Here is a 23,597-nt window from a genome sequence, read left to right on the forward strand (position 1 = left end):
TGATGTGCAATTTAGAGTCGGTACAAACACAGGGAAGGTGGAAGGGGGTTAGTGCTGGGGGGGGTGGCGGGTATTTCTCGCCTCCAAGCACACAGCACGGTGATGCTTTCAAGCCCCCCTCCCTGACCCAATCCCAGAATCCTGATTTACATTCATTCTGCAGGCAGTGTGAGGAATCCGTTAGTCAGAGGACAGGAGAAAGCGTGCATCCCCAGTATGTGGAGCTGCATGAAAAGTGTAAAAAAAAAAAAAAACCTTTTCTGTACACTTGGTTACAGATTTGTTTTTTTCCCCTTTTGTCTGTCTTAGTTTTGTATAGTTTGTTGTCTTTTTTGTCTTCCAATGTTGTGTGTCTCTGTTATCCATGTCTATCAACCTTCTTGAAGGTGCAACAGATCCTGAAAACTGAATCTACGGTGTTCTGATTGCATGTCCAGGTCCTTCACCACTGTGTCTGTATAGTGAGAAAATACATGGATTTATTTCCCAATCTCTCCCCAGCGGCCTGTGCCTTTTGCACACACACAAAATGCTTTTCCTTAAACCCTTTTCCTCCAGAAGCACAGGAACTAGTAGATTGCGAGCAGTGAAAAATCCATCTACACTGGAGATATGTAACAGTGTAACGTACACAGAAAATTCTCAGAGCTTCACAGCAAAAGTAGAAAAGGCAAAATATGAATGAAAATTCTTCTGAACTTGGAGACATAATAACAGAGGATTTTAGCAACAGTTATTTATAAAGAAGTGATAATAATACGCCTTGTTATACTCAATATTTACTAAGAACGTAAGAATATTCAGAATCATTTGAGCATAATATCTGTACATGCAATATTTCTAATGAAAGCTAAAGGGTGCAGTGTCAGCTGTGGGTCAGCAGTGCTCGGGGGTTGAGGGGTTGGGTCTTTCAGGATGAAGTGTACGCTGTGAGAATGAGGTGTTAAACCCAAGGTCCTGACTTGCTGGGTCACTGTGGCCCAAGGACAGAGCAGCGAGTGTTAAGCCAAATGTCCCAGCAAGACTTCCCCCTGTGAGCAGCTAATCCTTCACAACTGACTGAGACAGAAAAGCAGGGGTTGGGGTGGTGACTCAACACATCAATGACTAATAGGGTAATCTCTTCTCCCCCAAGGAAAAAAAGCTTGAATATCACTGATTCCAATAGAGAGTTAAGAATAAATATGCATAGTACATTATACATACTTAAACACCCACATGTTCTCACATGTAAAGACACCTTTGACATATCTGCATTTGGTTGCCAAGATTTAATTCAAATCTTATTATACATCCCATGCCAACAGAGTCAAAGAAATCCCACAGTGTTTTTCTATGCTCCGGGGCTTTTTGCTTTGGTCTCTAACCACACAAAAGGCCATTAATCTTGTGGTCGTAATGTGAGGGAAGCTGGGAGAGGAATGTGTCTGCCTGTCACATCCCACAGGGTGACGACACTCTCTCTTTTTGCCAACAACAGAAACACAACAAAGGTAGGCCTGGCACAGGTGGAGGGAAAGTCATCTGATCCATATCTTTATGCACATTTTGCTTCTGCTTTTGGAATTACAGCAGAGCTGTGCTTGATACTGACAATGCGGCAGGCGTTCCCCTGCCCTATGAGTTACCCTTGCTGACATCGACCACCCATCGAATCCCCCAGATGCTGGTGCCGCTGCACATTCAAGTCAGTATCCCTCTGGCTCACTGATCCTCTTGACCATTCAGTAATAATAATAAAATAAAAAACCCTAAAAAACAAGCAAGTACTAACACAAAACCACCACCAACACTACACAGGTCACGTATTCTCATGATAGCAATCGGCTCTTCCCAGTTCTTCCCTTGACAGGATTAATATAAATTACACAAACCGAAATAAGCGGTTTTCCGTAACATAAACACTAAAAAACCTTGGAAACTACACTTTTTTAAACATTACAGCACAGGCACCTGAATGCATTTTTATTTGAAGGAAAAAGTTGGAATTTGGGACAAACATCATTTCCCACATCTGCTGCACACACAGTCAGCACCTTGGACAGCAGAGCCAAAACCCATGTTGCTAAAGGTACAGTAGTTGCTCCTTTACCAGCTTGATCCTTTGTCTCAGCCAGTGGCCAAGCTCTTTCACACCTCGTGCGCTGGTCTGCACTCCATTCACACCGTCCCTGGCACACACAGCACAGCCTGGATAAGAGTGAAATTACCTGTAGCTTGAAAAGTGGCAAAAAAAGATTTGAGAAATATACTGGTCTTTCTGTCCTTCTTGCTGTTTCTTTCCTGGATTATGAGGCGGGCAGCCATGCCAACGTAATGTTTTCTTTCCTTACTGTCCTGGCAACGGAAAACAAGAAATAGGGAAAAAAAAAAAAAAAAAAAAAAACAGCTGACTTTTTGACCCCTCCATTAACAACATGGGCCTCACCTTATTGCGGAATAGCGGGGTAGCTGTCACACTAACAACGCGGAATGGTTCGAACCAACACATCTATCTGCGCAAAGCGGTAAGTGAAGGGGACCCTGGCGGTACACCTTTGAATGATTTTCCCCCCACCGCAAACCTGCCGTGACAGGCTCCAGCAACGGCTGACTTCCTCATCAGCCGCAGTTTGCATGCAGGGGCACAAACGTCGGTAAGGGCAATTGATCAGAGCGATGGCCTCGCCATCTGTGCTTCCTCCGCTTCTACCCCAGAAACACCTTGTTGTAAATTCAGACACGGGCGTTATTCGCAGCGCTAAGCGCCCTGGTTAGAGGCTAAGCGGAATCAATTTGAGCGACGCAACGCTGTTCATTGCAAAACCGTGCCAAACCATATGCCCCGGTTCCCAGAGGCTGATGAACTTTAAAATAACGCCCAGCGCTCACATTCATTCTGGCACTGACAGAGAGCCAGATGCTTTGGCAACACAGGCTCCCTTTCCTCCATCTGATTGGACAGGTTAAGTGCCCGTTAGGATAGACGAGGAGGACTCTTGGTGCCCTCATACTGAAAATAATAAGGGTGAGGCAATGCATGTCAGAAAAAGTGCAGTGGCTCTGAATTAAAGAAAGAAACAGAGCACAATGGCTCCTTGGCTGACACACACAACTGTTTTCCTTACATCTGGACTATATTTAAAATAAAAAAAAAGTTTATGTATATGCAAAAATGTATATATGTAAATATATAGTATGTATATATTTGTTTATTTAGCTGATGCTTTTGTCCAAAGCAACTTCCAATGAACTCTATGTAGTGTTCCCAGCCCACACATAGATACACTACTTACACTGGGTCACTCATCCCTACGTCAGTGGAACACACTCTCTGTATCACTCACACACTATGGGTGAAAATCAGCAGCATGACTTTCGACCGCGGGAGGAAACCAGAGCACCCGGAGGAAACCCACCCAGACGCAGGGAGAACACGCAAACTCCACACAGACTGAACAGGGATCGAGCCCATGTCCTCTTGCACCACCAAGGCACTGTGAGACAGCACCACTATTCACTGTGCCACGTGCTACTCTATATATTTATGTACATATATTTTACATATGTATGCAAAAATACAAATATTCTCACAAACTCTTATTCGGTGTCAACTGTTGGGTGGTTCCCACCTAAATGTATACTTTATTGTTTTTCTTGTTATGGATCACAACACTCCAGAAACGCCAGCTTGGAAAGCTGAAGAGAGGTAAATTAAGGCAGTCCCATATACCTGTTCTGTTTCTGTTAATGACACTTATCCGCAAGTCATGCAAATTCCACCAACTTGTTCCAAAATAGATATTATATAATATTTGAGAAAAGATCAGTGACACAAATGCAATTAAGATTCGTAAAATGTGTAAAATATTTGCAAATTTAAACATTTTTCCATAACGTATAATGAAATTCATTAAAATGATGAGTCAGCGTGCTACTAAAACAGTCCAGATGCATATTTCGTACAAAAGTGATACAAGACAGTTCAGAGACATACTGGACTGATGTTACGTGACAGCTAATGCACAGCATCCACAACAGTCAAGGGCAATGCTGCACTTCGCTTCATTTATTTGCCTATGAACCCGAACCAACAGAAGTCAAAACAAACTTGTGAAAAGTACTTTTTTAAGCCGTCTGCATCAGTGTTGAAGTGCACTGGCACCTCTGACCAACTTTCCAATGAATGTTTTGAGACATATTTTAGAAAATGAAAGGTGTCTACAAGAAAAACTCTCTGGGATTAGAGCAAGAAACAGAGGGAAAAATGAGGTATTGTTTCAGTGGACACAATAATGCATCCAGCACTAATGCTGAAAATTAAGCAGTTCCGTTTTTCAGTTGAAGAGACAGGATTTATTATTGCCGATCAAACTCAAATTCGGATTTAAACTGCGGTGAATTATACATGAACGTGAAGTGCACAACAAGGCGTTCCATCACGAAGGGGGTGCAGTGGTCCCATCCGCTTAAGCTTTTCAGCATGTTCCCAGCTCTCCCTGTGGGTGCAAAGAAATTTCATGACCGATTTCAAACATGGTCTTCTGTGGAGAAGTGTAAGCAACAGAAAACCGAGAGTTTAGCTTTTGCTCCTAACCCCCTGGTGCTCTTCATGTCTGACTGACCCACTGCACACAAAGCTCCTTTTCCAAGTTGACCCAGGATGCATTACCTATTATGAAAGGGTACTACTCTTCGAAATGACTTATTTTTTTATTTACTTACATAACGCAGAAGTACCTTCCATCCACATGTGGCGAACACTACTTGAATATTTGATTTAAACATGAAGCATTGCAACAAGTAGTTTAGTAATGAGCAGGAGACACTTGGCTCAGCTTGACACCAGCAGCCAAGCGCACCTCCTCGCCCGCCTCCAAGGAGCTCTTTAAAAGCCAGTTCTACAGAACAGCTTGCGCAGCCCGCTGTCAAACGGAAAGCAGAGGACAGACACGTTGGACAGGGCGGTGGCACCTGCACTGTTGAGGGAATGTCCTTTTGCTGAGCACCATTTTAATGGACTACAGTGGGGGGGTGGCCCTTCTGCAGCTGGAAACACGGACCCAGGGGCCCCGGATTACTTGTATTGCTGGTTTTCACCTTTTTTTTCCTCTGCTACTTTCTGGATATCGATCGAAACACTTTCCTGGAAAACATTTTCCAGCTACAACTGTATAATCGCTGGTGACAGACCTAGTGGACAGAGCCTGGCCACCAACTTGTGAATGTTTTTGGTGAAACACCAAATTCTGAAAGTTCACAGGGAACATGTTGCTACTGGACACTTGAGCTTCTGGTTTATAAAACCCATTTTGGCATCATACTCACATATACTGTATCAAGAATCATCTATCGTTACTCTTGCAAAAGTGGGCACCGGGTAGGGTAGTGATTAAGCACCTTGAGCAAGATAATTATTCTGAATTGCTCCATGCTGTTTAAATGAGTAAATAATTGTAATTTTGTTTACTGTAAAGCTAACAGTGTTAGAGTTAAAGTTTTTGGCCAAATCAAAAATGATAACAATACTAGGTTTGTTAACGTTATACTCAGCATTGAAAAATACAACAATGCGATGTGTGATTCTGCTAGGTTTCTCAATAAAACCAGGATTCCCTAAAGTTCTCGAGAAGTTCCTAGAAACTTCTAATAGGACTTTAAACAAGTGAACTTTTTGTTGAATCTGTGCCAGCCGAATTTGAATTTATCAGGCGTCGGAGAGCATTCAGGTGTGAAATTCATTGAAACTGGAGAGGTGCTTCAAGTTCTCCTCCCTTGTCTCCAGAGCGCTGACAGGCGTCTGCAAAGCGTCGCTCAAGGGTTGGCCGATAAGCGCCAAGAAATGCTTCCAGGTTTTAATCCGGCACGGGCATGTATCAGGCCCGGCGAGGGAATCGACGGCTTTAACCTTCTGTGTTTTCAAAGAAAGAGGTGGAGCTCTGGAGATACAGGGTAGGGATGCTTTTAATTGATCGGACTGTCCTGGCAGTCAGAGGAGCAGCGTCAGTCCAAATCAAGATTTACAAGTTTTGATTTAAAAATAACTACAGCCAAATACGACACCTTTCTGGTTGAAAAGCGTATCTTCCGGAGTTTCTGCTTTCAGTTCCTTGACTTCAGTTGATTGACAATGTCTGTGACATAAAACATTCTCTCACTCTCATATATATGAACCATATAAAATTCCAGATAAAAATAACATGGCACACAGGAGACAGCTGCGTGTGATCCGAAGAATAAAGAGCATAGGGATGCAATGTATAAGCAATGAGCTTATATTTCCCATGAGTCCACAACAAATATGCAAACAGATGTATCTGCAAATACACCCCTATGATGTGCCCCTGAACTCAATATCATGGCATCACATGCATACCCTTTAAAGTTATGCAATATTTTCTTCTCATCCCCCAAGCTTATTGTCAAGTATATTTCTGTAACAGTTCCCACAAACTTCAGTGCATTTTTCATTTATAAGAGTTCAGTATACAAGCAAATTAAAGACGGAAGAAATAAAATCCAAGCATTTTTACTGTTCGTTTTTGCGGAGAAGGAAAAGTTAGTGTGCACAATGAGAGGCAATGTAGTGGTGAGAGGGTACCTGTGAACCTGAGGAGAACTCTGAGTGTGAGCACTTTGCAGGCCTGGTTAGGGTATTCATCTTGTCTGAATGATATAAAGAGGAGCTACTCAAAGGTCATCCTATACCACTGCATACTACTGCATAATGGGAAATACATTTTTCAGAAGTGGCACAGACGAAAGCACAAATTCCACCAGTTCTCCCATCGTGGGCTTTGAGAAAATGGGGGAAAGGGGTCCTAGGATGTTTCTTTGTTGGTATTTATTTTATGCACTGTCCTCTGCAAAATGAAAATTAATTTACCGCATTGAAACATACATTGTGGACAAGGTATTTTGCCTTAACAATACAGCTTTTGATGTTCTATAAAAATATATACACACACACACACAGACACACATTTCCAGAACCGCTTGTCCCATACGGGGTCACGGGGAACCGGAGCCAACCCGGTAACACAGGGCGTAAGGCCGGAGGGGGAGGGGACACACCCAGGACGGGACGCCAGTCCGTCGCAAGGCACCCCAAGCGGGACTCGAACCCCAGACCCACCGGAGAGCAGGACTGTGGTCCAACCCACTGCGCCACCGCACCCCTTATCTCTATAAAAATATATGCCAATTTAATTTAACGTTGCATGAAACAGATATGATACAGTTTCTCAGCGAAATTATCATGTTAAAAATATGAACATACAGTACTCTTGTTAGTGCACAAGTGAAATAATTTCAGTGCAGAGAGGATGATGAGATCAGACCAGGCCGATCTGATTTTAAAAAGCGATAGCGCTGCAACTTGCCAGAGCAAAATGCCGGCAGACTTCAAAGCTCGGACAAGGAGAGGAAGGATGGAGAATTTCAATGAAAACTTTTCAGGGCAGAGACTGCCACGATAGAATGACAATGTGCAAATACAGTGTGGGCAGATAAGCTGTATTGCAGATTGGCGTTGTTATCGCTGCCTTCCGTTACACACAGGAGGTCTCTCCGAATGACGTTTCAGAAACAGTTTTGGTGCTGTTTTTGACACTTAAGCCCAATGTAAGTTCATCAACGGTGGTTTTTGAAACAAGCAAGGATTTACACAATCTTAAGAAGAAGCTCCTTGAAAGGTCTGGTTTAAAACGTTATATGGAGAATGAGAAATGAGTACATGGAGACCGACTAGAGCTTCAAAGCATCTATGAAAAAGTTGTTTTGCATTTCAATAGTGACATTACATTTACATTTATTTATTTAGCAGATGCTTTTCTCCAAAGCAACTTCCAGTGAACTCTATGTAGTGTTATGAGCCCACACACCTTATTCACCAAGATGACTTACACTGCTAGATACACTACTTACAATGGGTCACTCATCCATCCATCAGTGGAACACACACACTCTCTACATCTTATGGTTTACTCAAAAAAATACCTTACAAGGTTGAAGAAAAACATTTTTTGGGGGATGTATACCTCATACCTCTATAATGGGAGATAAGAAAAGACATAAATAAATAAAAATCAGGAAGGCAGCAGGAACACCATGCACACTGAAGTGCACACATGGAATGGCGGAGATGTTTTCGCCAGACATTTTCCCATAAACTTACTATAACAGCACAACACCTTGTCAAGTTTATCATGCCAACTAAAGTGTACCTTGCTTATTCACTCTCAAGATCCGCCAACTGAAAAGGATGGCACATGTCCCACTGACTGAATAGTGACTCACTCACCAGGGCTCTCAGCTCCTCCTGGATGCATCCAGAAGTAAGTATGGTGAAAGTGGTAAGCTGCTATGGGGGAACCATAGAGAGAAAAAAAAAAAAAAAAAACACTCAAGGCACAAAGGCCACTGCTCTGTCTGGACGCAATGGTCTCAGCCTGGAAGTTTCCCAGCCGACCAACAGCAGAGCTACATTTACAAGAACAGACGTCCTGCCTTGTCGTAAATGAGACATTTCATTTTTCGTGAATAACTAAATGTGTAAGCACAAAAACTGTAGTATAAATTCAGCATTTTCTAAAAAGGATAAGAGGGGAGGGTTTTTTTTTCCTTTTGGAGAATTTAATGAAGAGAGATCTGATGTAACACTCTTTCTAATCCAACATGCGAGAACAAGGGTTTGTCTTAGAGCAGAAGTTAATTAGTCAAACAAGTTAAATGTTTACTAGTTAATTAACAAGTTCTGTGAGTAAAGAGCAGAAACTGACAAAATGAAAGTCACAACCATCGGACCAGGATAAGACCATTTGTCTTTATCCGGGGTGGTGTTTTCATTACTTTAAGCTTGTGATATTTCAGTGTTTTCTAATGCATGAGACAAATTATGTAAACACTGTTAAATCTCAAGTAATTTTACATGAAGAATTTTGTTTCATTTATTGGAAAAGCATGATTTATAAAGGTTTCTACTACATGACTATGTAAATGTTCAAGCCCATTGTGAGATGTATCCACATGGGGAGGCATCTCTGTATCTTGTTAAAAGAAGGATGTATATTTTAGTTCATGTTCTCTATGCAGAAATAGTTCATGAGCTTTCAGTCAACTAACTTTTTTTGAGTGTAAAATTCACCGAAACATAATTAGAAGTTTGGGAAATAGGCCTGAAATCGAATGGGGACTTTTCATGTCTTCAACTGGTGTAGAGCTTGACGGGGCCACAACTCCTCAAGTAAGTGTTGCATAACTCTCCGAAGTACTGCTGGTTGACCTGAAAGAGAAACAACAGATGGCTGGGAAAGTCAGCTTCTTGGCCAAAGAAGCAGCAGAGGCTGAGACAGGGTCGGATGCATCTACACCAAGGTTGAAAATGGAGAACAGACTAAACCAGATACTCAGTTTCTTTTGTCACTTATTCATAAAAGGCACCAGTATAATTTCTTTTTATGTTTTTATTCAAAGCAACTTGCCACCAGTTTATGCAACTGAATATTTTACAGGGGCACATGCAGTCATGTTCAATAGCTGGCCCTCTTATGCCACTTCAACTTACAATCATAAAGTTTGTTAGTTTCCTTAACTACCATATTATCTACTGGCCAGCCGACTCACGTCATATTTCAAGAGCGCTAACAAGCTCTGACACTTAAAGAATCCATTTTTCCTGTGGCAACTGTGCTCAATTCTCATTGTCAAGCCTAGAGTGTCGCTACACTTTTGCTCATTTTAGACTGAGACTTGACAGCTTGAAGGACACAGCAATATGCCATGCCACAGATTGCAAGTGCAAGACAGGCTGTCTACGAAGACATTTAAATGTTGGCTTCAAAACGAAGACGCGAGGAGCTCCCGAGATGTTCCTTCAACTGTTTCCAGAAAACTGCAGAAACAAACATTCTGCAAGCCTCGTGTTTGTGTAGAAAAACCTTCACAGTTGGTAGCCCAGTCTCACGCTGTTGGTACGGTCCAACTCACCCATAACGTTACATTTCATTATTTTCCTAAAGGCTGTTATTCAGATCGCGGGGTAATCAAATCTCCCATCAGAGCTCCCGCGCTTGTGTATCCTACTCTACCTTATAGATGAGCAGCATGCATGAAATTAAAAAATGATTTCTTATTTTGCTTCCATTATGCAGTTTTTTTTTTTTCTTCTGGGTTTTGCCTCTCCGATGCACACCCTGGGGATCTTCTGGGCCCTCTTTTTTCACGCAAACATCGCTGGCCGCCTATATTTTGCAAACAATTTCCTCATAATCCGAACCCAGTTTTTTGGTCTCTTGTTTCCCATTATTTTCAATTGGCTTAACAATGCGCTGTGTGAGAAAAACAGCAATTTTGCATCGTTTCCCCTAGCTTGTGTTGCAAAAGGACTCGCACTGGCAGAGTGGAACTGGCTGCCATTTCTGTGCCATTGATTGGAAGTGTAAATCAAGTTCAGTGGGAAATCTATTACAGGTGTTGGGCATTCTGCCAGCCCTGTAAAAATCACAAGCTGAAGATTTGAAGGGTTAAAGACAGACAAAAGAAAGAGATGCTGAACTTGAATTTTGTTCATTAAATGCTGTTTCTGGTTTTCAGAGCCCTGTGAGCCAGGCAAGGGCATCACAATCAGTCAAGAAGTTTAACCACTGCTTTTTATAATCATAATTTTGTCTTTATACAGCACTCACAACTGCCAACATAATGGAAATTTGAAAGTCGGTCAAGAAGCAGGTAAGTCTGGAAATCTTTTTTGTTTTACCTTTTAAAAAAATGCCACTTTCCTACATATTTAATTTGCCAGCAATTTGACGCTTTTCCCCATTTATAACTGACTAAAATTCACTACTCTGTAATCAGTTACATAAGCTGTGATAGAAAAGGGGGGAAAAAATTGAATGTTCCCTAAATTCATTTTACGAAGAAATGAAAAGAAATGTTAGCCCATGGTAACAGCTGAAATAAAGTGGTTTAAAATTTAAAAAGTATATGATTGCACAGTATATGATCTTAGATATTTTCAGTACAGATTTTACTATCAATGGATTGACATCACTAGTAGGTAAAAGTAAGATTTAAGCTAATTCATTGCATGTTTAAGTTATTTAAAGACAACTGTATCAAAATGGTGCAATAGGCCATTAGAGGTGAAACCTGCTTACCCTGATTCTCTGTGTTACCTGCATAGGTTCCAGGATGCTGCAAAGCTGCCTTCCCATAGGCAGTTATTAACAATATGTCAGTGAGTGTATCAAAATGTTGGTAAGTTGACCTTGTGGTTACTCATACTATAAAAGAGGTAGTGTGATGGTTAGAGCTGTTGCCTTCCCCTCAAAGAACCAGGTTTTGAAGCAGGATTCCTTCTGCAGAACCCTTGAGCATAGTTCTTAGCCCAAACTGATGCAGTAAAAATTACCCAGATGTACAAGTTATTGCAAGTAGCTGATGCAGTATACAGAAAGTGTAAGTTGCTTTGGACAAAAATCGTCAACTTAATGAGTTCAGCAGTTTAAATAGATAATTGATTATAAATGGGAGTGTAGTCTACCAATCTTTTTTTAATTTCCACACTCTTACATAAGCTATTCATAGTTACGTCATAGTTTTCTCCGAAGTTGTTTTTAGCAACAATGCATCTTGAGATCTACTTCCCAATGAACTGTGAATGCTGCGCTTTGCAAAATGGTTGAAATTTTTAATTCTCCTTATTTCCAGACTGAAAAAGCACAGAACAAGCAATCTTGTCTCTGCAAGATGTTTATCGAGAAAAATCTCATTGTCCGTGAAATAATAAAAGTAACAGGTCTTGCATCAAATGGAACATTTACACATCATTACATCTCTGAGAATACGTGGAGAATGGAAAATCGATAGAAAAAAATTATATTAATGTTTCCTTTTTACATTAATGCCTATGGAATTTGAATAATATTTAAACAATTGTACTGCCTAATGGAGCAGAAAATAACCCATTACCAGGATGGAAGTGGTACGTCACCAGACTCAGTGTCATACGAATGAGGGAAAAAAAGTCATTTTGGAGAAAACTTGATTTTTTTTTCTTCAATCAGTTGGCTAGACAAGGAGCAGTCCCTTGTTTTAATTTCATTTCCATTCTCACAATGCTGGACAACTTTGTTGGTGCTGAACAGCCGGGCGGATTATCGCTCTGCCCCAGGTTGCTCAAATTTGAAAACCAGCACAATGCACAATCAGTGCAGCCTACAACAAATTAACTCTGGTGTATAACATGCGGCTCCCTTGTGCCAGGCAACAGGGTTAAATAGGTCACTTTTGGAATGGCTAACGCTCTGATTGTAATTTTTATGCCTGGAGTAGAAAAATGCACATGTGAAGGCACAAACCGGTGGTGCTATGTTTCGGCCCACTTTGCATGTCCGTTCGTGGAAAAAGAGCCACAAGGTTTTGCAGGGCAAACTTGGTGCGTCTAAGAACTTAACCACATTGCCTCGGCCAGGCCACTGAGGTTCTCTTTGCCACCGTTAAAATGTGCCACCCGCTGTCGGAAAAAGACAATGTGTTCGTGCAGTCTGACAGACCTACTGACAGTGGGCATCATAGTAGACCTTAGAGTCCTAAGTGACGTGAAAAAAATGAAGGCTGCCATGGGATTAACAACCCATGTTCATTATGGGTAAATTAAGCATCATTTACACCACACACATTTTCTGAAACTGCTTGTCCCAAGGGGGGGGTTGCAGCAAACCAGAGCCTAACCTGGCAACACAGGGCGCGAGGCTGGAGGGGACAAACCCAGGACGCGATGCCAGTCCATCACAATGCACCCCAAACTAGACTTGAACTCCCGACCCACCAGAGAGCAGGCACAGGCCAAACCTGCCACGCCACCGCACCCCCATCATTTACAATGTCTTTCCAAAATATTTTACAGTGTTAGGGTTTGAAGTGTTAGGGTTTTGAAAAATCCAGATTTAAAACGGTTACATCAATTCATTTAACTGATACTTTTTTCCAAAGTGACTAACACAATGTTAAGCAAATAGCAGCGATGTACCTATTTATACAGTTGGATAATGTCTACTGCAGCAACTCAGGGTAAATACCTTACTCAAAAGTACTACAGCAGGAGGTGGGATTCAAACAGGGGCTCTTTAACAGGCTTTTTGATTTCAAGGCGGTGTTGTTTACTACTATGTTACCTGCTGTTATTAAGACAGACGTATCCAAAGCGGTTAAGGATCGGAACTGATAAAAAAAGTGCTAGCAGCAGTGGGATGATCACAGGCGTCCACCAGTGCAGAAATATGCGTGCACAGCACATCCTTGGAGTCCGAGTGAAAAACAACTGTCATAACGCAGACGCCCTTTGTTTGGGCTGCAGCTCCAGCACCTCCAGCTTCTGCAGAGAGACCAATTACACACAGACGTCTTCTAATCACCGAGGAAGGAAAACAAACCGATTCCACAGTACTGCCCTTGTCAAGCCGAGCCGTTTGATGACAGATATTGGCTAGAGAGTTTTGCTACCACTACCCCCACCCACCGCCCCAACCGCAATGTGTTAATGTGCTGTGAAAGGCCGCTCTGTTGGGCTCAGCTCGGGGTGGGGGGATCCTGCACTCGACCTGCGGTTGTTACTTCTGTGGTTATTACTTCTGACCGTGGAGAGAGGGGGCAAAGACCTATGCGGACAGCTCATCATGCTTCAATTTGCTATTCATGCATGGTGGAGGATGGAGATGGAGGGGATACCGTGGGAGTTCTCTGCGGCCAAGGCATTGCAAACAGTGGTTAGTGTCCTGGGTTTTCTGACATGTCCTCCCGACGTGATGACAACGGAGTCTGGCAGTGCGTCCAGGTGGGGGGCTGGTGTGTGTGCAGTCGACTTGAACTAACAGAACAGCATCATTTAGTCTGGACTGTTATTCATCTCCTCCCAAAAAAATAAAGATATAAATAAATAATTACGGCTAATCCCGTTAGACCAATTAAGCACAACTCTTGCTTCTCTGATGCTCCTGCTTTGACGTTAAAATACAGAAGCTGTCGATTTTTCTCCCCCCTTTTCCTTTTGTCCAGTCTGTCTTCATTTCACATCTCAGAATCTCATTACGGGAAGGACTCTGAGCCGATACTGTGGACGATCATCCATGACTAACAGGACTGAGGCCACAGAAGAGCAAACTCCCCGGCTCAGTCCCGTGGAGTCTTTCTAGGCTTTTCTGGGATGTTCACTATGCGCTTCCTTTTTAGCACTTAGAAACGCATCATGTTCCCGTTGCAGCATTCCAAGCACCAGGGATAATTAGTCATGGTGGGAAGCATTGTGCTTCGGTCTTCAGTTCTGCTCCCAATGACAGACAGAAGATGGTGGGAGGTTCTAGCGCAGACAACGCCGCTCGCCAGAACCATCTGGAGAAGCTTGAAAGCCCTGTTTTATTCTTACAGACCAGCATAACCCACCAGAATCAGTTCTCAACCCTGCGTTTGGTTCTTCAAACCGATCACTTTATCGATGAAAATTTTGAGTTCCACTACTCTATTTCTATTATTTTACATGCCATCAAGGAATCATTTTCAGCATTCATCACAGACCTTCATAATTCCTCTTGCCAATATTTTTGATTCTCCCACACAACGAGCTACAGTGTACTTGTAAGCAAATACAGTTTGATTGCCCGACTGACTGAGCGTTCCAGCCGCACCCGCAGCGAGGTTCACACAGAGTGGTGGAGCATGTGACTTGCAGAACTCCATAAAAATGACATTACAGCCTCAGTGTGAGCAAATCCAGCAGGGCTTTTAGGACCAGGATCAACAGAAACAGTGGCACACAGGTGTCAGATCACAACACAGACTGTGCGTCCCACCCGGTGCCTCGCTGTTCGCCCAGCTGTGCTTGACTAGTGTCTGGGGCCTCTGACTGACACTCCTGGCAGTTTTCCTTAGAGGTGATTCGCGCTCCACTGGAGACAGCTGCCTTGTAATGGATGCAATGACATGGACCATTACAGTAGAGTAACATACTGTCCATGACTTTACCAACTCTGCTGACAATCAACTGAGATTAAAAGCCCATAATGCTCATTTTATTACTATGGTCAATAGTTTGCTTAGCTGACACTTTTTTTCCAAAGTGACTTAATGACCTGTGTGTTTACACAGATGGATATTTATTGCAGCACCTTGCTCAATGACACAACAGCAGCCCGTTCATATGAGATATGATCCGGATGGTTCCAACTCCATGTTCTTTTTGGGACATCAGCCATGCAGTCTGGGGCACCCTGACAGGGTGCGGCTAGGCGGAATGAAGCGGAGCTGGGCTTACGGGGTCTGGGAGGATGCTGGGCTCCGGCCCAATGCAGCCCTTCTGCTGAAAATGCTGACGGCGCTGCTGACGTGGAGTCCAGTCTGGCTGACTGGAGGCCGTCAGCACTTGCTGAGCAACTCCGTCCCTCCCTGGTAGAGCCACAGACCTCCCAAAGCGCTTCTATAGCATTCCATCTACATATCATCAGCTTTATCTACATATCATCAGATCAGCAAATCTCAGACATCTTCAATAAACTTAACACAAGAGGTATTTTCTCCTTTTTTTTAATACTTTATCACATTTAAAATGTCAAACACCAGAAACCTTGGGTGCGTATTTGGGTCTGCTTGTCGATTATTTTAAAAATATATGTTAAGTGCATAAACGTTTAAATAAATTTTTGTGCAAAGTATTCAGTTTTTTTCATATTGACTGCCAAATGCACAGGTAAAAATAAAAAAGCCATATATTTTATACACAGACACACACACACACACCAAGTAAAGATGTCAGCAGACTTAAGAAAAAGCCAAGTTGGCTAATACACGGAGCGGGCGCTGCGAGCGAGTGCAGAGCACTGAGATCTGTTTCAGTGCCTTTCTGAACCAGAAAATGAAAGGATGAGTAAGATGTTACAACCATTCACACAAGTAACGGTACAAAAGAAAGGATGGCTGTTTTACTCCAACAAGACACAACATCCGATGAGTTGAATGTTTTTTTCTTTTAATGGATTAATTTTTGCATGCCATACTAATTTAGCTGTTTTCAGAAAACTTGACTTCAGTCCTAAGCATAAGTGAAGTGGTGGACCACAGCATGGCTGGATGATTAAACTGTAATAACTGCTACGATTACAGCTAGACTATTGCTTTAGCTTCTGTAAATACAGTGAACTTTTAAACCAAAACTTTCAAATACACACACACACACACACACATTTTCAGAACCGCTTGTCCCATACGGGGTCACAGGGAACCGGAGCCTACCCGGGAACACAGGGGCGCAAGGCCGGAGGGGGAAGGGGACACACCCAGGACGGGACGCCAGTCCGTCGCAAGGCACCCCAAGCGGGACTTGAACCCCAGACCCACCGGACAGCAGGACTGTGGTCCAACCCACTGCGCCACCGCACCCCCCTAACTTTCAAATAATATTCTAATATTTTCATACTAATGTAGAGCTCATTTTACTCTGAACAGCGAACAGTTACACAAAAAAACACAAATTGCCTAGTTGGCCTTTCCACTGCATAGCAGTTGTCATCTTTATTGATATTCTGGAAGAAATCCCAGACGACCACAAGGACAAACATTTACATACAAACTATTTGCAAACCTGTTTTCCTCATGAATTTTCCCCATATTTAGTCTTGCCACATCTGCTGTTGCAGAATTCCCAGCCGATACTGGAAAATAAGGTACGCTACATCGGTTTTCAAACTTGCAATTAATGTAGTTTTGAATCATTTTTATTATAACAATTATGGGGTGCCGTAGGTAGGGCAGGTGCCTCTCAGCTCCCCGGCTCTGGGTTTGAATGGGGTACTGAATCCAGCTTAGTGTATGTGGACTCGCAGACATGCTTCGGGGGATATTAGTGACTCTAAATTGCTAATAGTGTGTGGAAGTGTGAAAAAAATGTGTGTGTGTGTGTGTGTATGTGATTGCTGTGTTCCATTAAGGGTGAGCAGTGCCTTAGATCCTATACGTCGTGGGATAGGCTCTAGACCACAATCCCTCTGCATGGGACAAGCGAAAAAGGAATGGATAGATGTATAAGTTCAGCACTGAGGTAGTGCTGGAGTTTAAAGAAGAAAAAAAGTGCACGACTATATTTTAATTTTAAAATGCAGCTGATACAAAGCAAAGTATTTTGGCCTGGATGTACAGTGAAGATGCACGTCATCGTAATGTACCATTCCAAGCAGTGCAGTTGTGAAATAGTGACTGGTTTGGAGAGACTGTGAGAAAGCACTCACAAATGACCTGTTTTTAGAAGCATAAAATTGACAGATTATAAGTTTGAATCAGTACAGAGTACATCAAATCCAAGTGTGCCGTTTCCTGTCAAGACAAGCCATTATTTCCACCCTTTCATCTGCCTAAATCATTTCAGTAGCACATTAGAGTTCTGAGGCCATCCCGAGAATACCGGTCCTGGATGCACCCAAAAGACAAAAGACCTTTAAAAGGAATATTATTAGTGGGGCTATTTCTGGCCCTTGAACTCACATTCGGAGCACATAATGGTTAGACATTAAACATCTCCGCTGACAACAATAGACAGATGATGAGCTCTCGTGCGCTCTTCCTATGCCGTAAATCCTGCCTTATTTAATCAGCTCTATTTTTTTTTTTTTTACTGCAAGTCATTCTTGCAGCCCTGCTTTCTGTGTTCAAATGGAGCGAGACGCCTTCGAATGAGTTGCGCTTCATCCATACATTAAAGAAAGTCCCAATAACCGATGGCTATTGCAGCTCTGCAATGAACGTGAATTCGGAACACGGATCAACGGACGCTTCTCAAAGAACAAGTGTGTCAAGCAGCGGCCGTTTCCGTCACCCCGAGCACAACGGCGAGGCATGAGCTGTGTCCGCCCCCTTGCTAAACTGCGGAGCTGTGCCTGTGAAAGCAGGATTTTTTTTTTTTTTTTAGTTAAAGTGCCCACATTCAAATACATATGCATTCATGTCTCTGCGTTTAGGGAACTGATGTGGAAAAAATTAAATTGTACCATAGTTAATGGTCCGGTGTGTACGTGAACTATCACTGACAGGTAACATCCCATCGTATTCCATCGGTTCATATCAAAACCCCCACATCCTTTGCGACTATGGGAGGGATTTATAAGCTGTGGGTCACAAGATACTGACAATGTGAATCCTGCCAGGGATCGATCCGCAGATGGACACTGTCTCACCTGCACTGTATGTAAATATTATATAAAGCAGAAATATTCAGAATAATAATGGAACGGCAGCACAGTGAGCAGCACTAGCGCTTGACAAGGCTTGGGCTGTGGGTTTGGATATGGGTTTGAAACCAACTCACTGCGTGGAGTTTGCATGTTCTGCCCGTGTTCCTGTTGGTTTCCTCGAACAGAGTGAACTGGTGACTCTGAATTGCCCACAGAGTTTGTCTGTGTGAGCGAATGAGTGTTTGTGATTGCCTGGTAACAGACCGGCATCCCATCCAGGATTCCTGGTGCGTCTGCGATAGGCTCTGGACGGTCACAACCCTGCATTTGACAAACAATTACTGATAATGTACACATACCGAACATATTTTCTGCGTACAGTGCAAAGTATAAAAGATGACTGGTGCAGAATAAACTCACAAACTTCCCAGTTAGAAAAGTCTTGTCCCGAAGCACAAGAATCAATTGGACTGAAATGAAAATATATCAATTTGCAATCATCTGTATCTTTTCTCCACCTAGACAGTTGGTCAAACACATTGCCCGAAGCAACCTGAGATAAAAGAACACTCCTAATACTCCATGTGCGCGAAGGTTCTGACGGAGCTGCCTGTTGCGAGGTGACCTTTTCGGCCGGCAAAAGGTGGCGGAGGAGGAGCCGCTGATTCAGGGGATGTCCGTGGTTCTGCTGCGTCAATATGATGTGCAGTGCAGGTGTCAGACAGGACGGCGAGGGATGAGTCAGAGTAAAGCATGCTGCTGTGAGTGCACACGCATTGATAGGGTGTAATCCCAGGGGGAGGACCAACGGCGAGCACATGTCCCGGAGATGACTGCCACGAGTCCGAGTGAAATCTGTCCACTGTCTGCTTAATCAAAAAGCAGTGATTTCCAAAGAATGTCACACGTAGCGTTCACAAACCGGAGGGTGGGAGGGGGTCACTGGGACACCCTTACTGAAGATTTCTGTAGGATATGGCAGAGCTGGACACTGGCAACAGAACCACAGGTCTGATGCCTGTATAAGCATTACAATTATTACTAAAGTTATTAATACTATTGTTATTACATTGTAAGCCGCTTTGGATAGAAAAGCAATGTTGACTATTTATACAGATACTTTACTGGAGCAATTCAGGTTAAGTGCCTGTGTGAAGGGTACAACATGAGGTGGGGAGGGTGGGGGGGCTTCTGGAGCTTCAACTACAGACCTGCACGTAATAAACCTCTATCTTTAACTGCGACTCAATCACATTCCACGAAGTCAGACTTCCACCATTCGTCGCAAATGGTCTGTCTTATGAGTGAAGATGATATGGTTGCATTTCGAGAAAAGGGAATGTTTCAATTGCTCAGGGTAACAATATTCCCACAGCAAAGTAAAAAGCCCGGAGGTAACTATGTAGTGATCCCCCCAAGGGACAATACCATCAATATTTAAACCGTTTTCTAAGATGAAACACACTTAGGCTCTTGCACTTTAAAAAATACATTATAGAAAAAAAAAAAAAATTCATCTTTAATTCTTCAAGGCAAAGTCTCGCGCTCTTCCAGATCTTCACATCTGAGTCAACACAATGCGGCTGAGGCAATTACACCCCGGACCCACTCCTAAATGAGTCACAGGCCTGTTGACATCAGCGCTGAAGGCGCCCCATGGAGATCCACCCAGATCCTCTCGCTCCTGCTGTAATCATTTTCACATTTATTCATGGAGGGTGTATGGCAGGGCGTAGCGGCTCTCCACCGGGATCCTCTAATCAAAACCACCCAGACACTAGGAGCGTCCGTGAGCTATTCTGCTGTCTTGTTAAACTGTCCAACCATCACTTTGGGTACAAATTAATTAAGTTTGGGGAAATCATCATATACCTCTGTCCATGCAGAAATGGGCAAATACTCTACATATTTGAATTACAAGAGTCATATGACTGCTGTTTAGGTGATCAGCAGATACTTTTATATTGAGGAAAGCCACGTTTTATCAATTTTATATGCATGGATGTTTTTATGCTCTGTGCTTCTGGCACCATGACCCTCACTTTGACAAGTGGTTAATGACAGCAGACAAATTAACCGTTAAATGAATGAACGAGTCAATGTTTGAATGATGGCAGCATTGATATTAACCAAGTAACATCTGCACACTGCTGGTGACCAAAAGATACCAACAGAATCACTCCTTGTACCTTTCAATAACAACTCTTAGTTAACCACTATGATAATCTGCTGGCTTGCTGCCGCTGTGATTAAAGTACCGAATTACAGGGGTCTTTCTTTCCGTGTGATCTACACCAATAGGTTCATTAGGCATTTATTACCTGTCTTATACATAAATTAGCTTAACATACACATGGACATGATCAAAGTGATACCCCCCACCCAATTGTGACATTTGAAGTTGTACAAGACCTGAGTTTTTAATTTGCTCTGGGTAATTAAATGAAAGGAGAAAATAGAGATCCAAATGATTCCATAAGTGAATGGGGATCAGAGAAGACGTTGGTGTTTTGTACTTGTACTGAATTTTCAAATGCAGGGAACAGCAACAGTGCGGGATTTCGCCATAATCTCCAAACAGGATTTAAATTAGAAATTTAAATGTCAAAATAGACTCTTTTTTTGGAAGGAATCACTGGTGCTGCCTTCCCTGAAAATGTACATGCCATAGTGAAATCTAAAAACATTCATACCTAATTAAGGATCATAAAACAAACAATCAATATGCTTCTATACATTTATATTTTGTCAAATAATTAAAAAAAAAAACTACATATTTTCTCCACTTCTTCTAGTAGCTTCCTCTTCACTGTTTGGCTAAAACCAGTTAAACCTGCATACTAGGGCCAGAGATCAAATACTTCTAGCTCTCTTTCAGAAATACTTTTCTTTATCAGGGTCGTGGGGGTCCAGAGCCTATCCCAGAATCACTAGGCAATAACCTGGGGAGGAGGGGGCTGTACCATCATAGGGTGGGGCCAAACACGTGCACACTCAGTCACAACACGTAATTAGTGCCAACAATTAACCTGAACTGCATGTCTTTGGATTGTGGGAGGAAACCAGAGCTCCCAGGGGAAACCTACACAGACCCGAGGAGAATTAGCAAATTTCACACAGACTGCGATGGATTCGAAATTACGCCCAAACGGCCCAGGAAATGGGAAGCAGCTCAAAAGGACCCGAAAGTCCAATATCCACAGCATGCAGCTACTATGCAGCTAGTGATGTCATGTTTTTTTTTTTCTTGTTTTAACAGTACCTTACCTTAAGTCTGAAACTACACACCAATGAGAGGTCACATATAATAATCAACACTGTTTTATAAAATGCTGTTGATAGCATTAACTGTCAGTCAGGTACGTAGGTATGTTTATGAATTGCAGGTGTTTCACAGGCATTTGACACATGAAAGTGTCAGAAAAACTGTCACATCTCTATGTGGATGAAATCTGCTGGATTCAGTTTCTGAAGCGCTGTGTAAAACATGAGAAATATCCTTATCAGGCAGCACTGTATTGATCAAACAATTCACTCCCATGAGATGTAATGCGCTGGGACATTTACTGTACAAAGAGTCGGCTATTGATATGTGCTTTCTTACAAGAACAAAATTCCCACAACAGTTACAGTGAATATCCATACCAGTCTGAATCTCACAGAATCAGCCCCCCCCCCCCCACCGTCCGCCGACAACTTGCGATGACTAACAGAACAAAAACAGCTACGTTTCACATTTGAACATGCAGTGAACAAGACATTTGTAAAGTAAATGTTCTCATTTATCTCCCCACCTTCATTTGCATGAACAGTACATCAGGAAAACAGGGAAACTTTACAAATCACAGTCCAAAATTTGGACTGTAACTCATTTCTTCACGGGACCTGCCGCCCCCTCTAGGCCAATAGAGGGGGAAGTGGGTTTCTGATGAGCTACCACTGGTCCTTTATAAAGGCAGGGCATCTACATCACAGTCCAACACAGTGTCCTCACACTAAAGAGAAATCTGGAAAAAGGGAACACAACCTGTGGCACCTGTCCATACCAGGAAAAAAAAGGCTTCTTTCCACAGTCATATTTAAAGCATCCCTTCCAGCAAAACAGTGCCGCATTATCGATCAGAGGGCTGAGAATTTACGGCTTCACCTCATGGCAGCAGAAGATTAAACCTGCTCCTCTGCGTTGTGTGATTGTTCTACCTATACTCTGTATTGTGCCCAATGTAGAGCCATTTCGAAAAACAAGCAGTTCCTGGTAGGAAAAAAAAAAAAGGCTCCCTCTGTTTTCCCAACTGAAGACACTGAAGTGATCTTCCTCAACAGTGAAAAGCTCGAAAGGTGGGTTTTAAAGACACAGATTGAGCCTAGCCGAAAACAAAAAGTAGGGGATCTGTACTGGTGGTGTAATTTATACTGAGCTTGATCTCCGGAAACCAGCTCTAAATGTAATTGCCACATAATGGATTAAATCCATAAGTGTGACTCAGTAAGACTAATAAACATTTTGATGAGTATTGTGGGTAAACAGCAGGTCTTGGAACTGTAGAGTCCCCTACCGGTGAAAGAATATCCTAAAAACTTTCAAGTGACCTCCTCCAAATCTGGGATCCATAAACTAATTAAAGAAAGGGAAGAAAAAAAAAAAAAATCAGTGACCATCAGAAACCTTCTACAGAATTTCTGTGAAAACTCACACAGATGACTAAACAGTCAAATCTCTAAAATAAGTTGGTTAAGTTTTGTGCCATTTAGGGGGCTCAGTCTAGCATTAAGCGTCGTCTCTTCAGTACGACGCACCTATTATTTGCCACACGGGTCGTTGCCCACTGCTGTCGCACTGACTTTTTGTAGGAGCTACGAGTTGAGCGGCGTGCGTAAATGTCGCATCTGCAGCCGCTGCACTTTCCCGTCACACCTCTGTACGAACACCCGCGAACGATGTGGCAAAACACAAATGAGGACGAGGTCACCAACAATATCCCAAAATAAATATTTCCTCCTTTGCAGATCAGCCCGTCAGCGTGTGCAATGAATGCAAAGGACTCTTCTTGTTCCATAATCGATGACATCGAGGCGTCAAAGATTTGCAAGTGTGAAGTGAAGTGATTGAAAAGGCAGCGAGACCGGCGGCGGTCGGTGACACAGCAACAAGTTCCAGCGCAGAGCCGCTATTCCCGTGTTCGCGCGTCATGAATTCAAAAAGGCGTTGAAAACGAGATGGCGACAAGAATCAATGTATCAAACTGCCGCTTCGCTTACGTCTACGGTTTACAGAATATCCCAGTTAACGGACGGCGCTGACAGCTCCTGGCGCGCGCGCGCGCGCGCACAAAACACACGGGCGCCGCGCAAGTATCGCCTCCGTTCCCGAAAAGACGGAGGACGCGCCAAGACCCACTGGAACAA

At 42.9% G+C, this 23,597-nt stretch overlaps 1 protein-coding gene across 1 annotated transcript in view; it reads right to left on the bottom strand.

Annotated features, from left to right (window-relative positions):
- Positions 1–23,597, bottom strand: part of LOC108928527 (glypican-6-like) — a 179,170-nt gene that overhangs the window by 154,756 nt on the left and 817 nt on the right. The gene's annotated exons all lie outside the window — the stretch shown is intronic.

Source organism: Scleropages formosus, chromosome 12, assembly GCF_900964775.1.
Source record: "Scleropages formosus chromosome 12, fSclFor1.1, whole genome shotgun sequence".
NCBI classification, from domain to species: Eukaryota; Metazoa; Chordata; class Actinopteri; order Osteoglossiformes; family Osteoglossidae; genus Scleropages; species Scleropages formosus.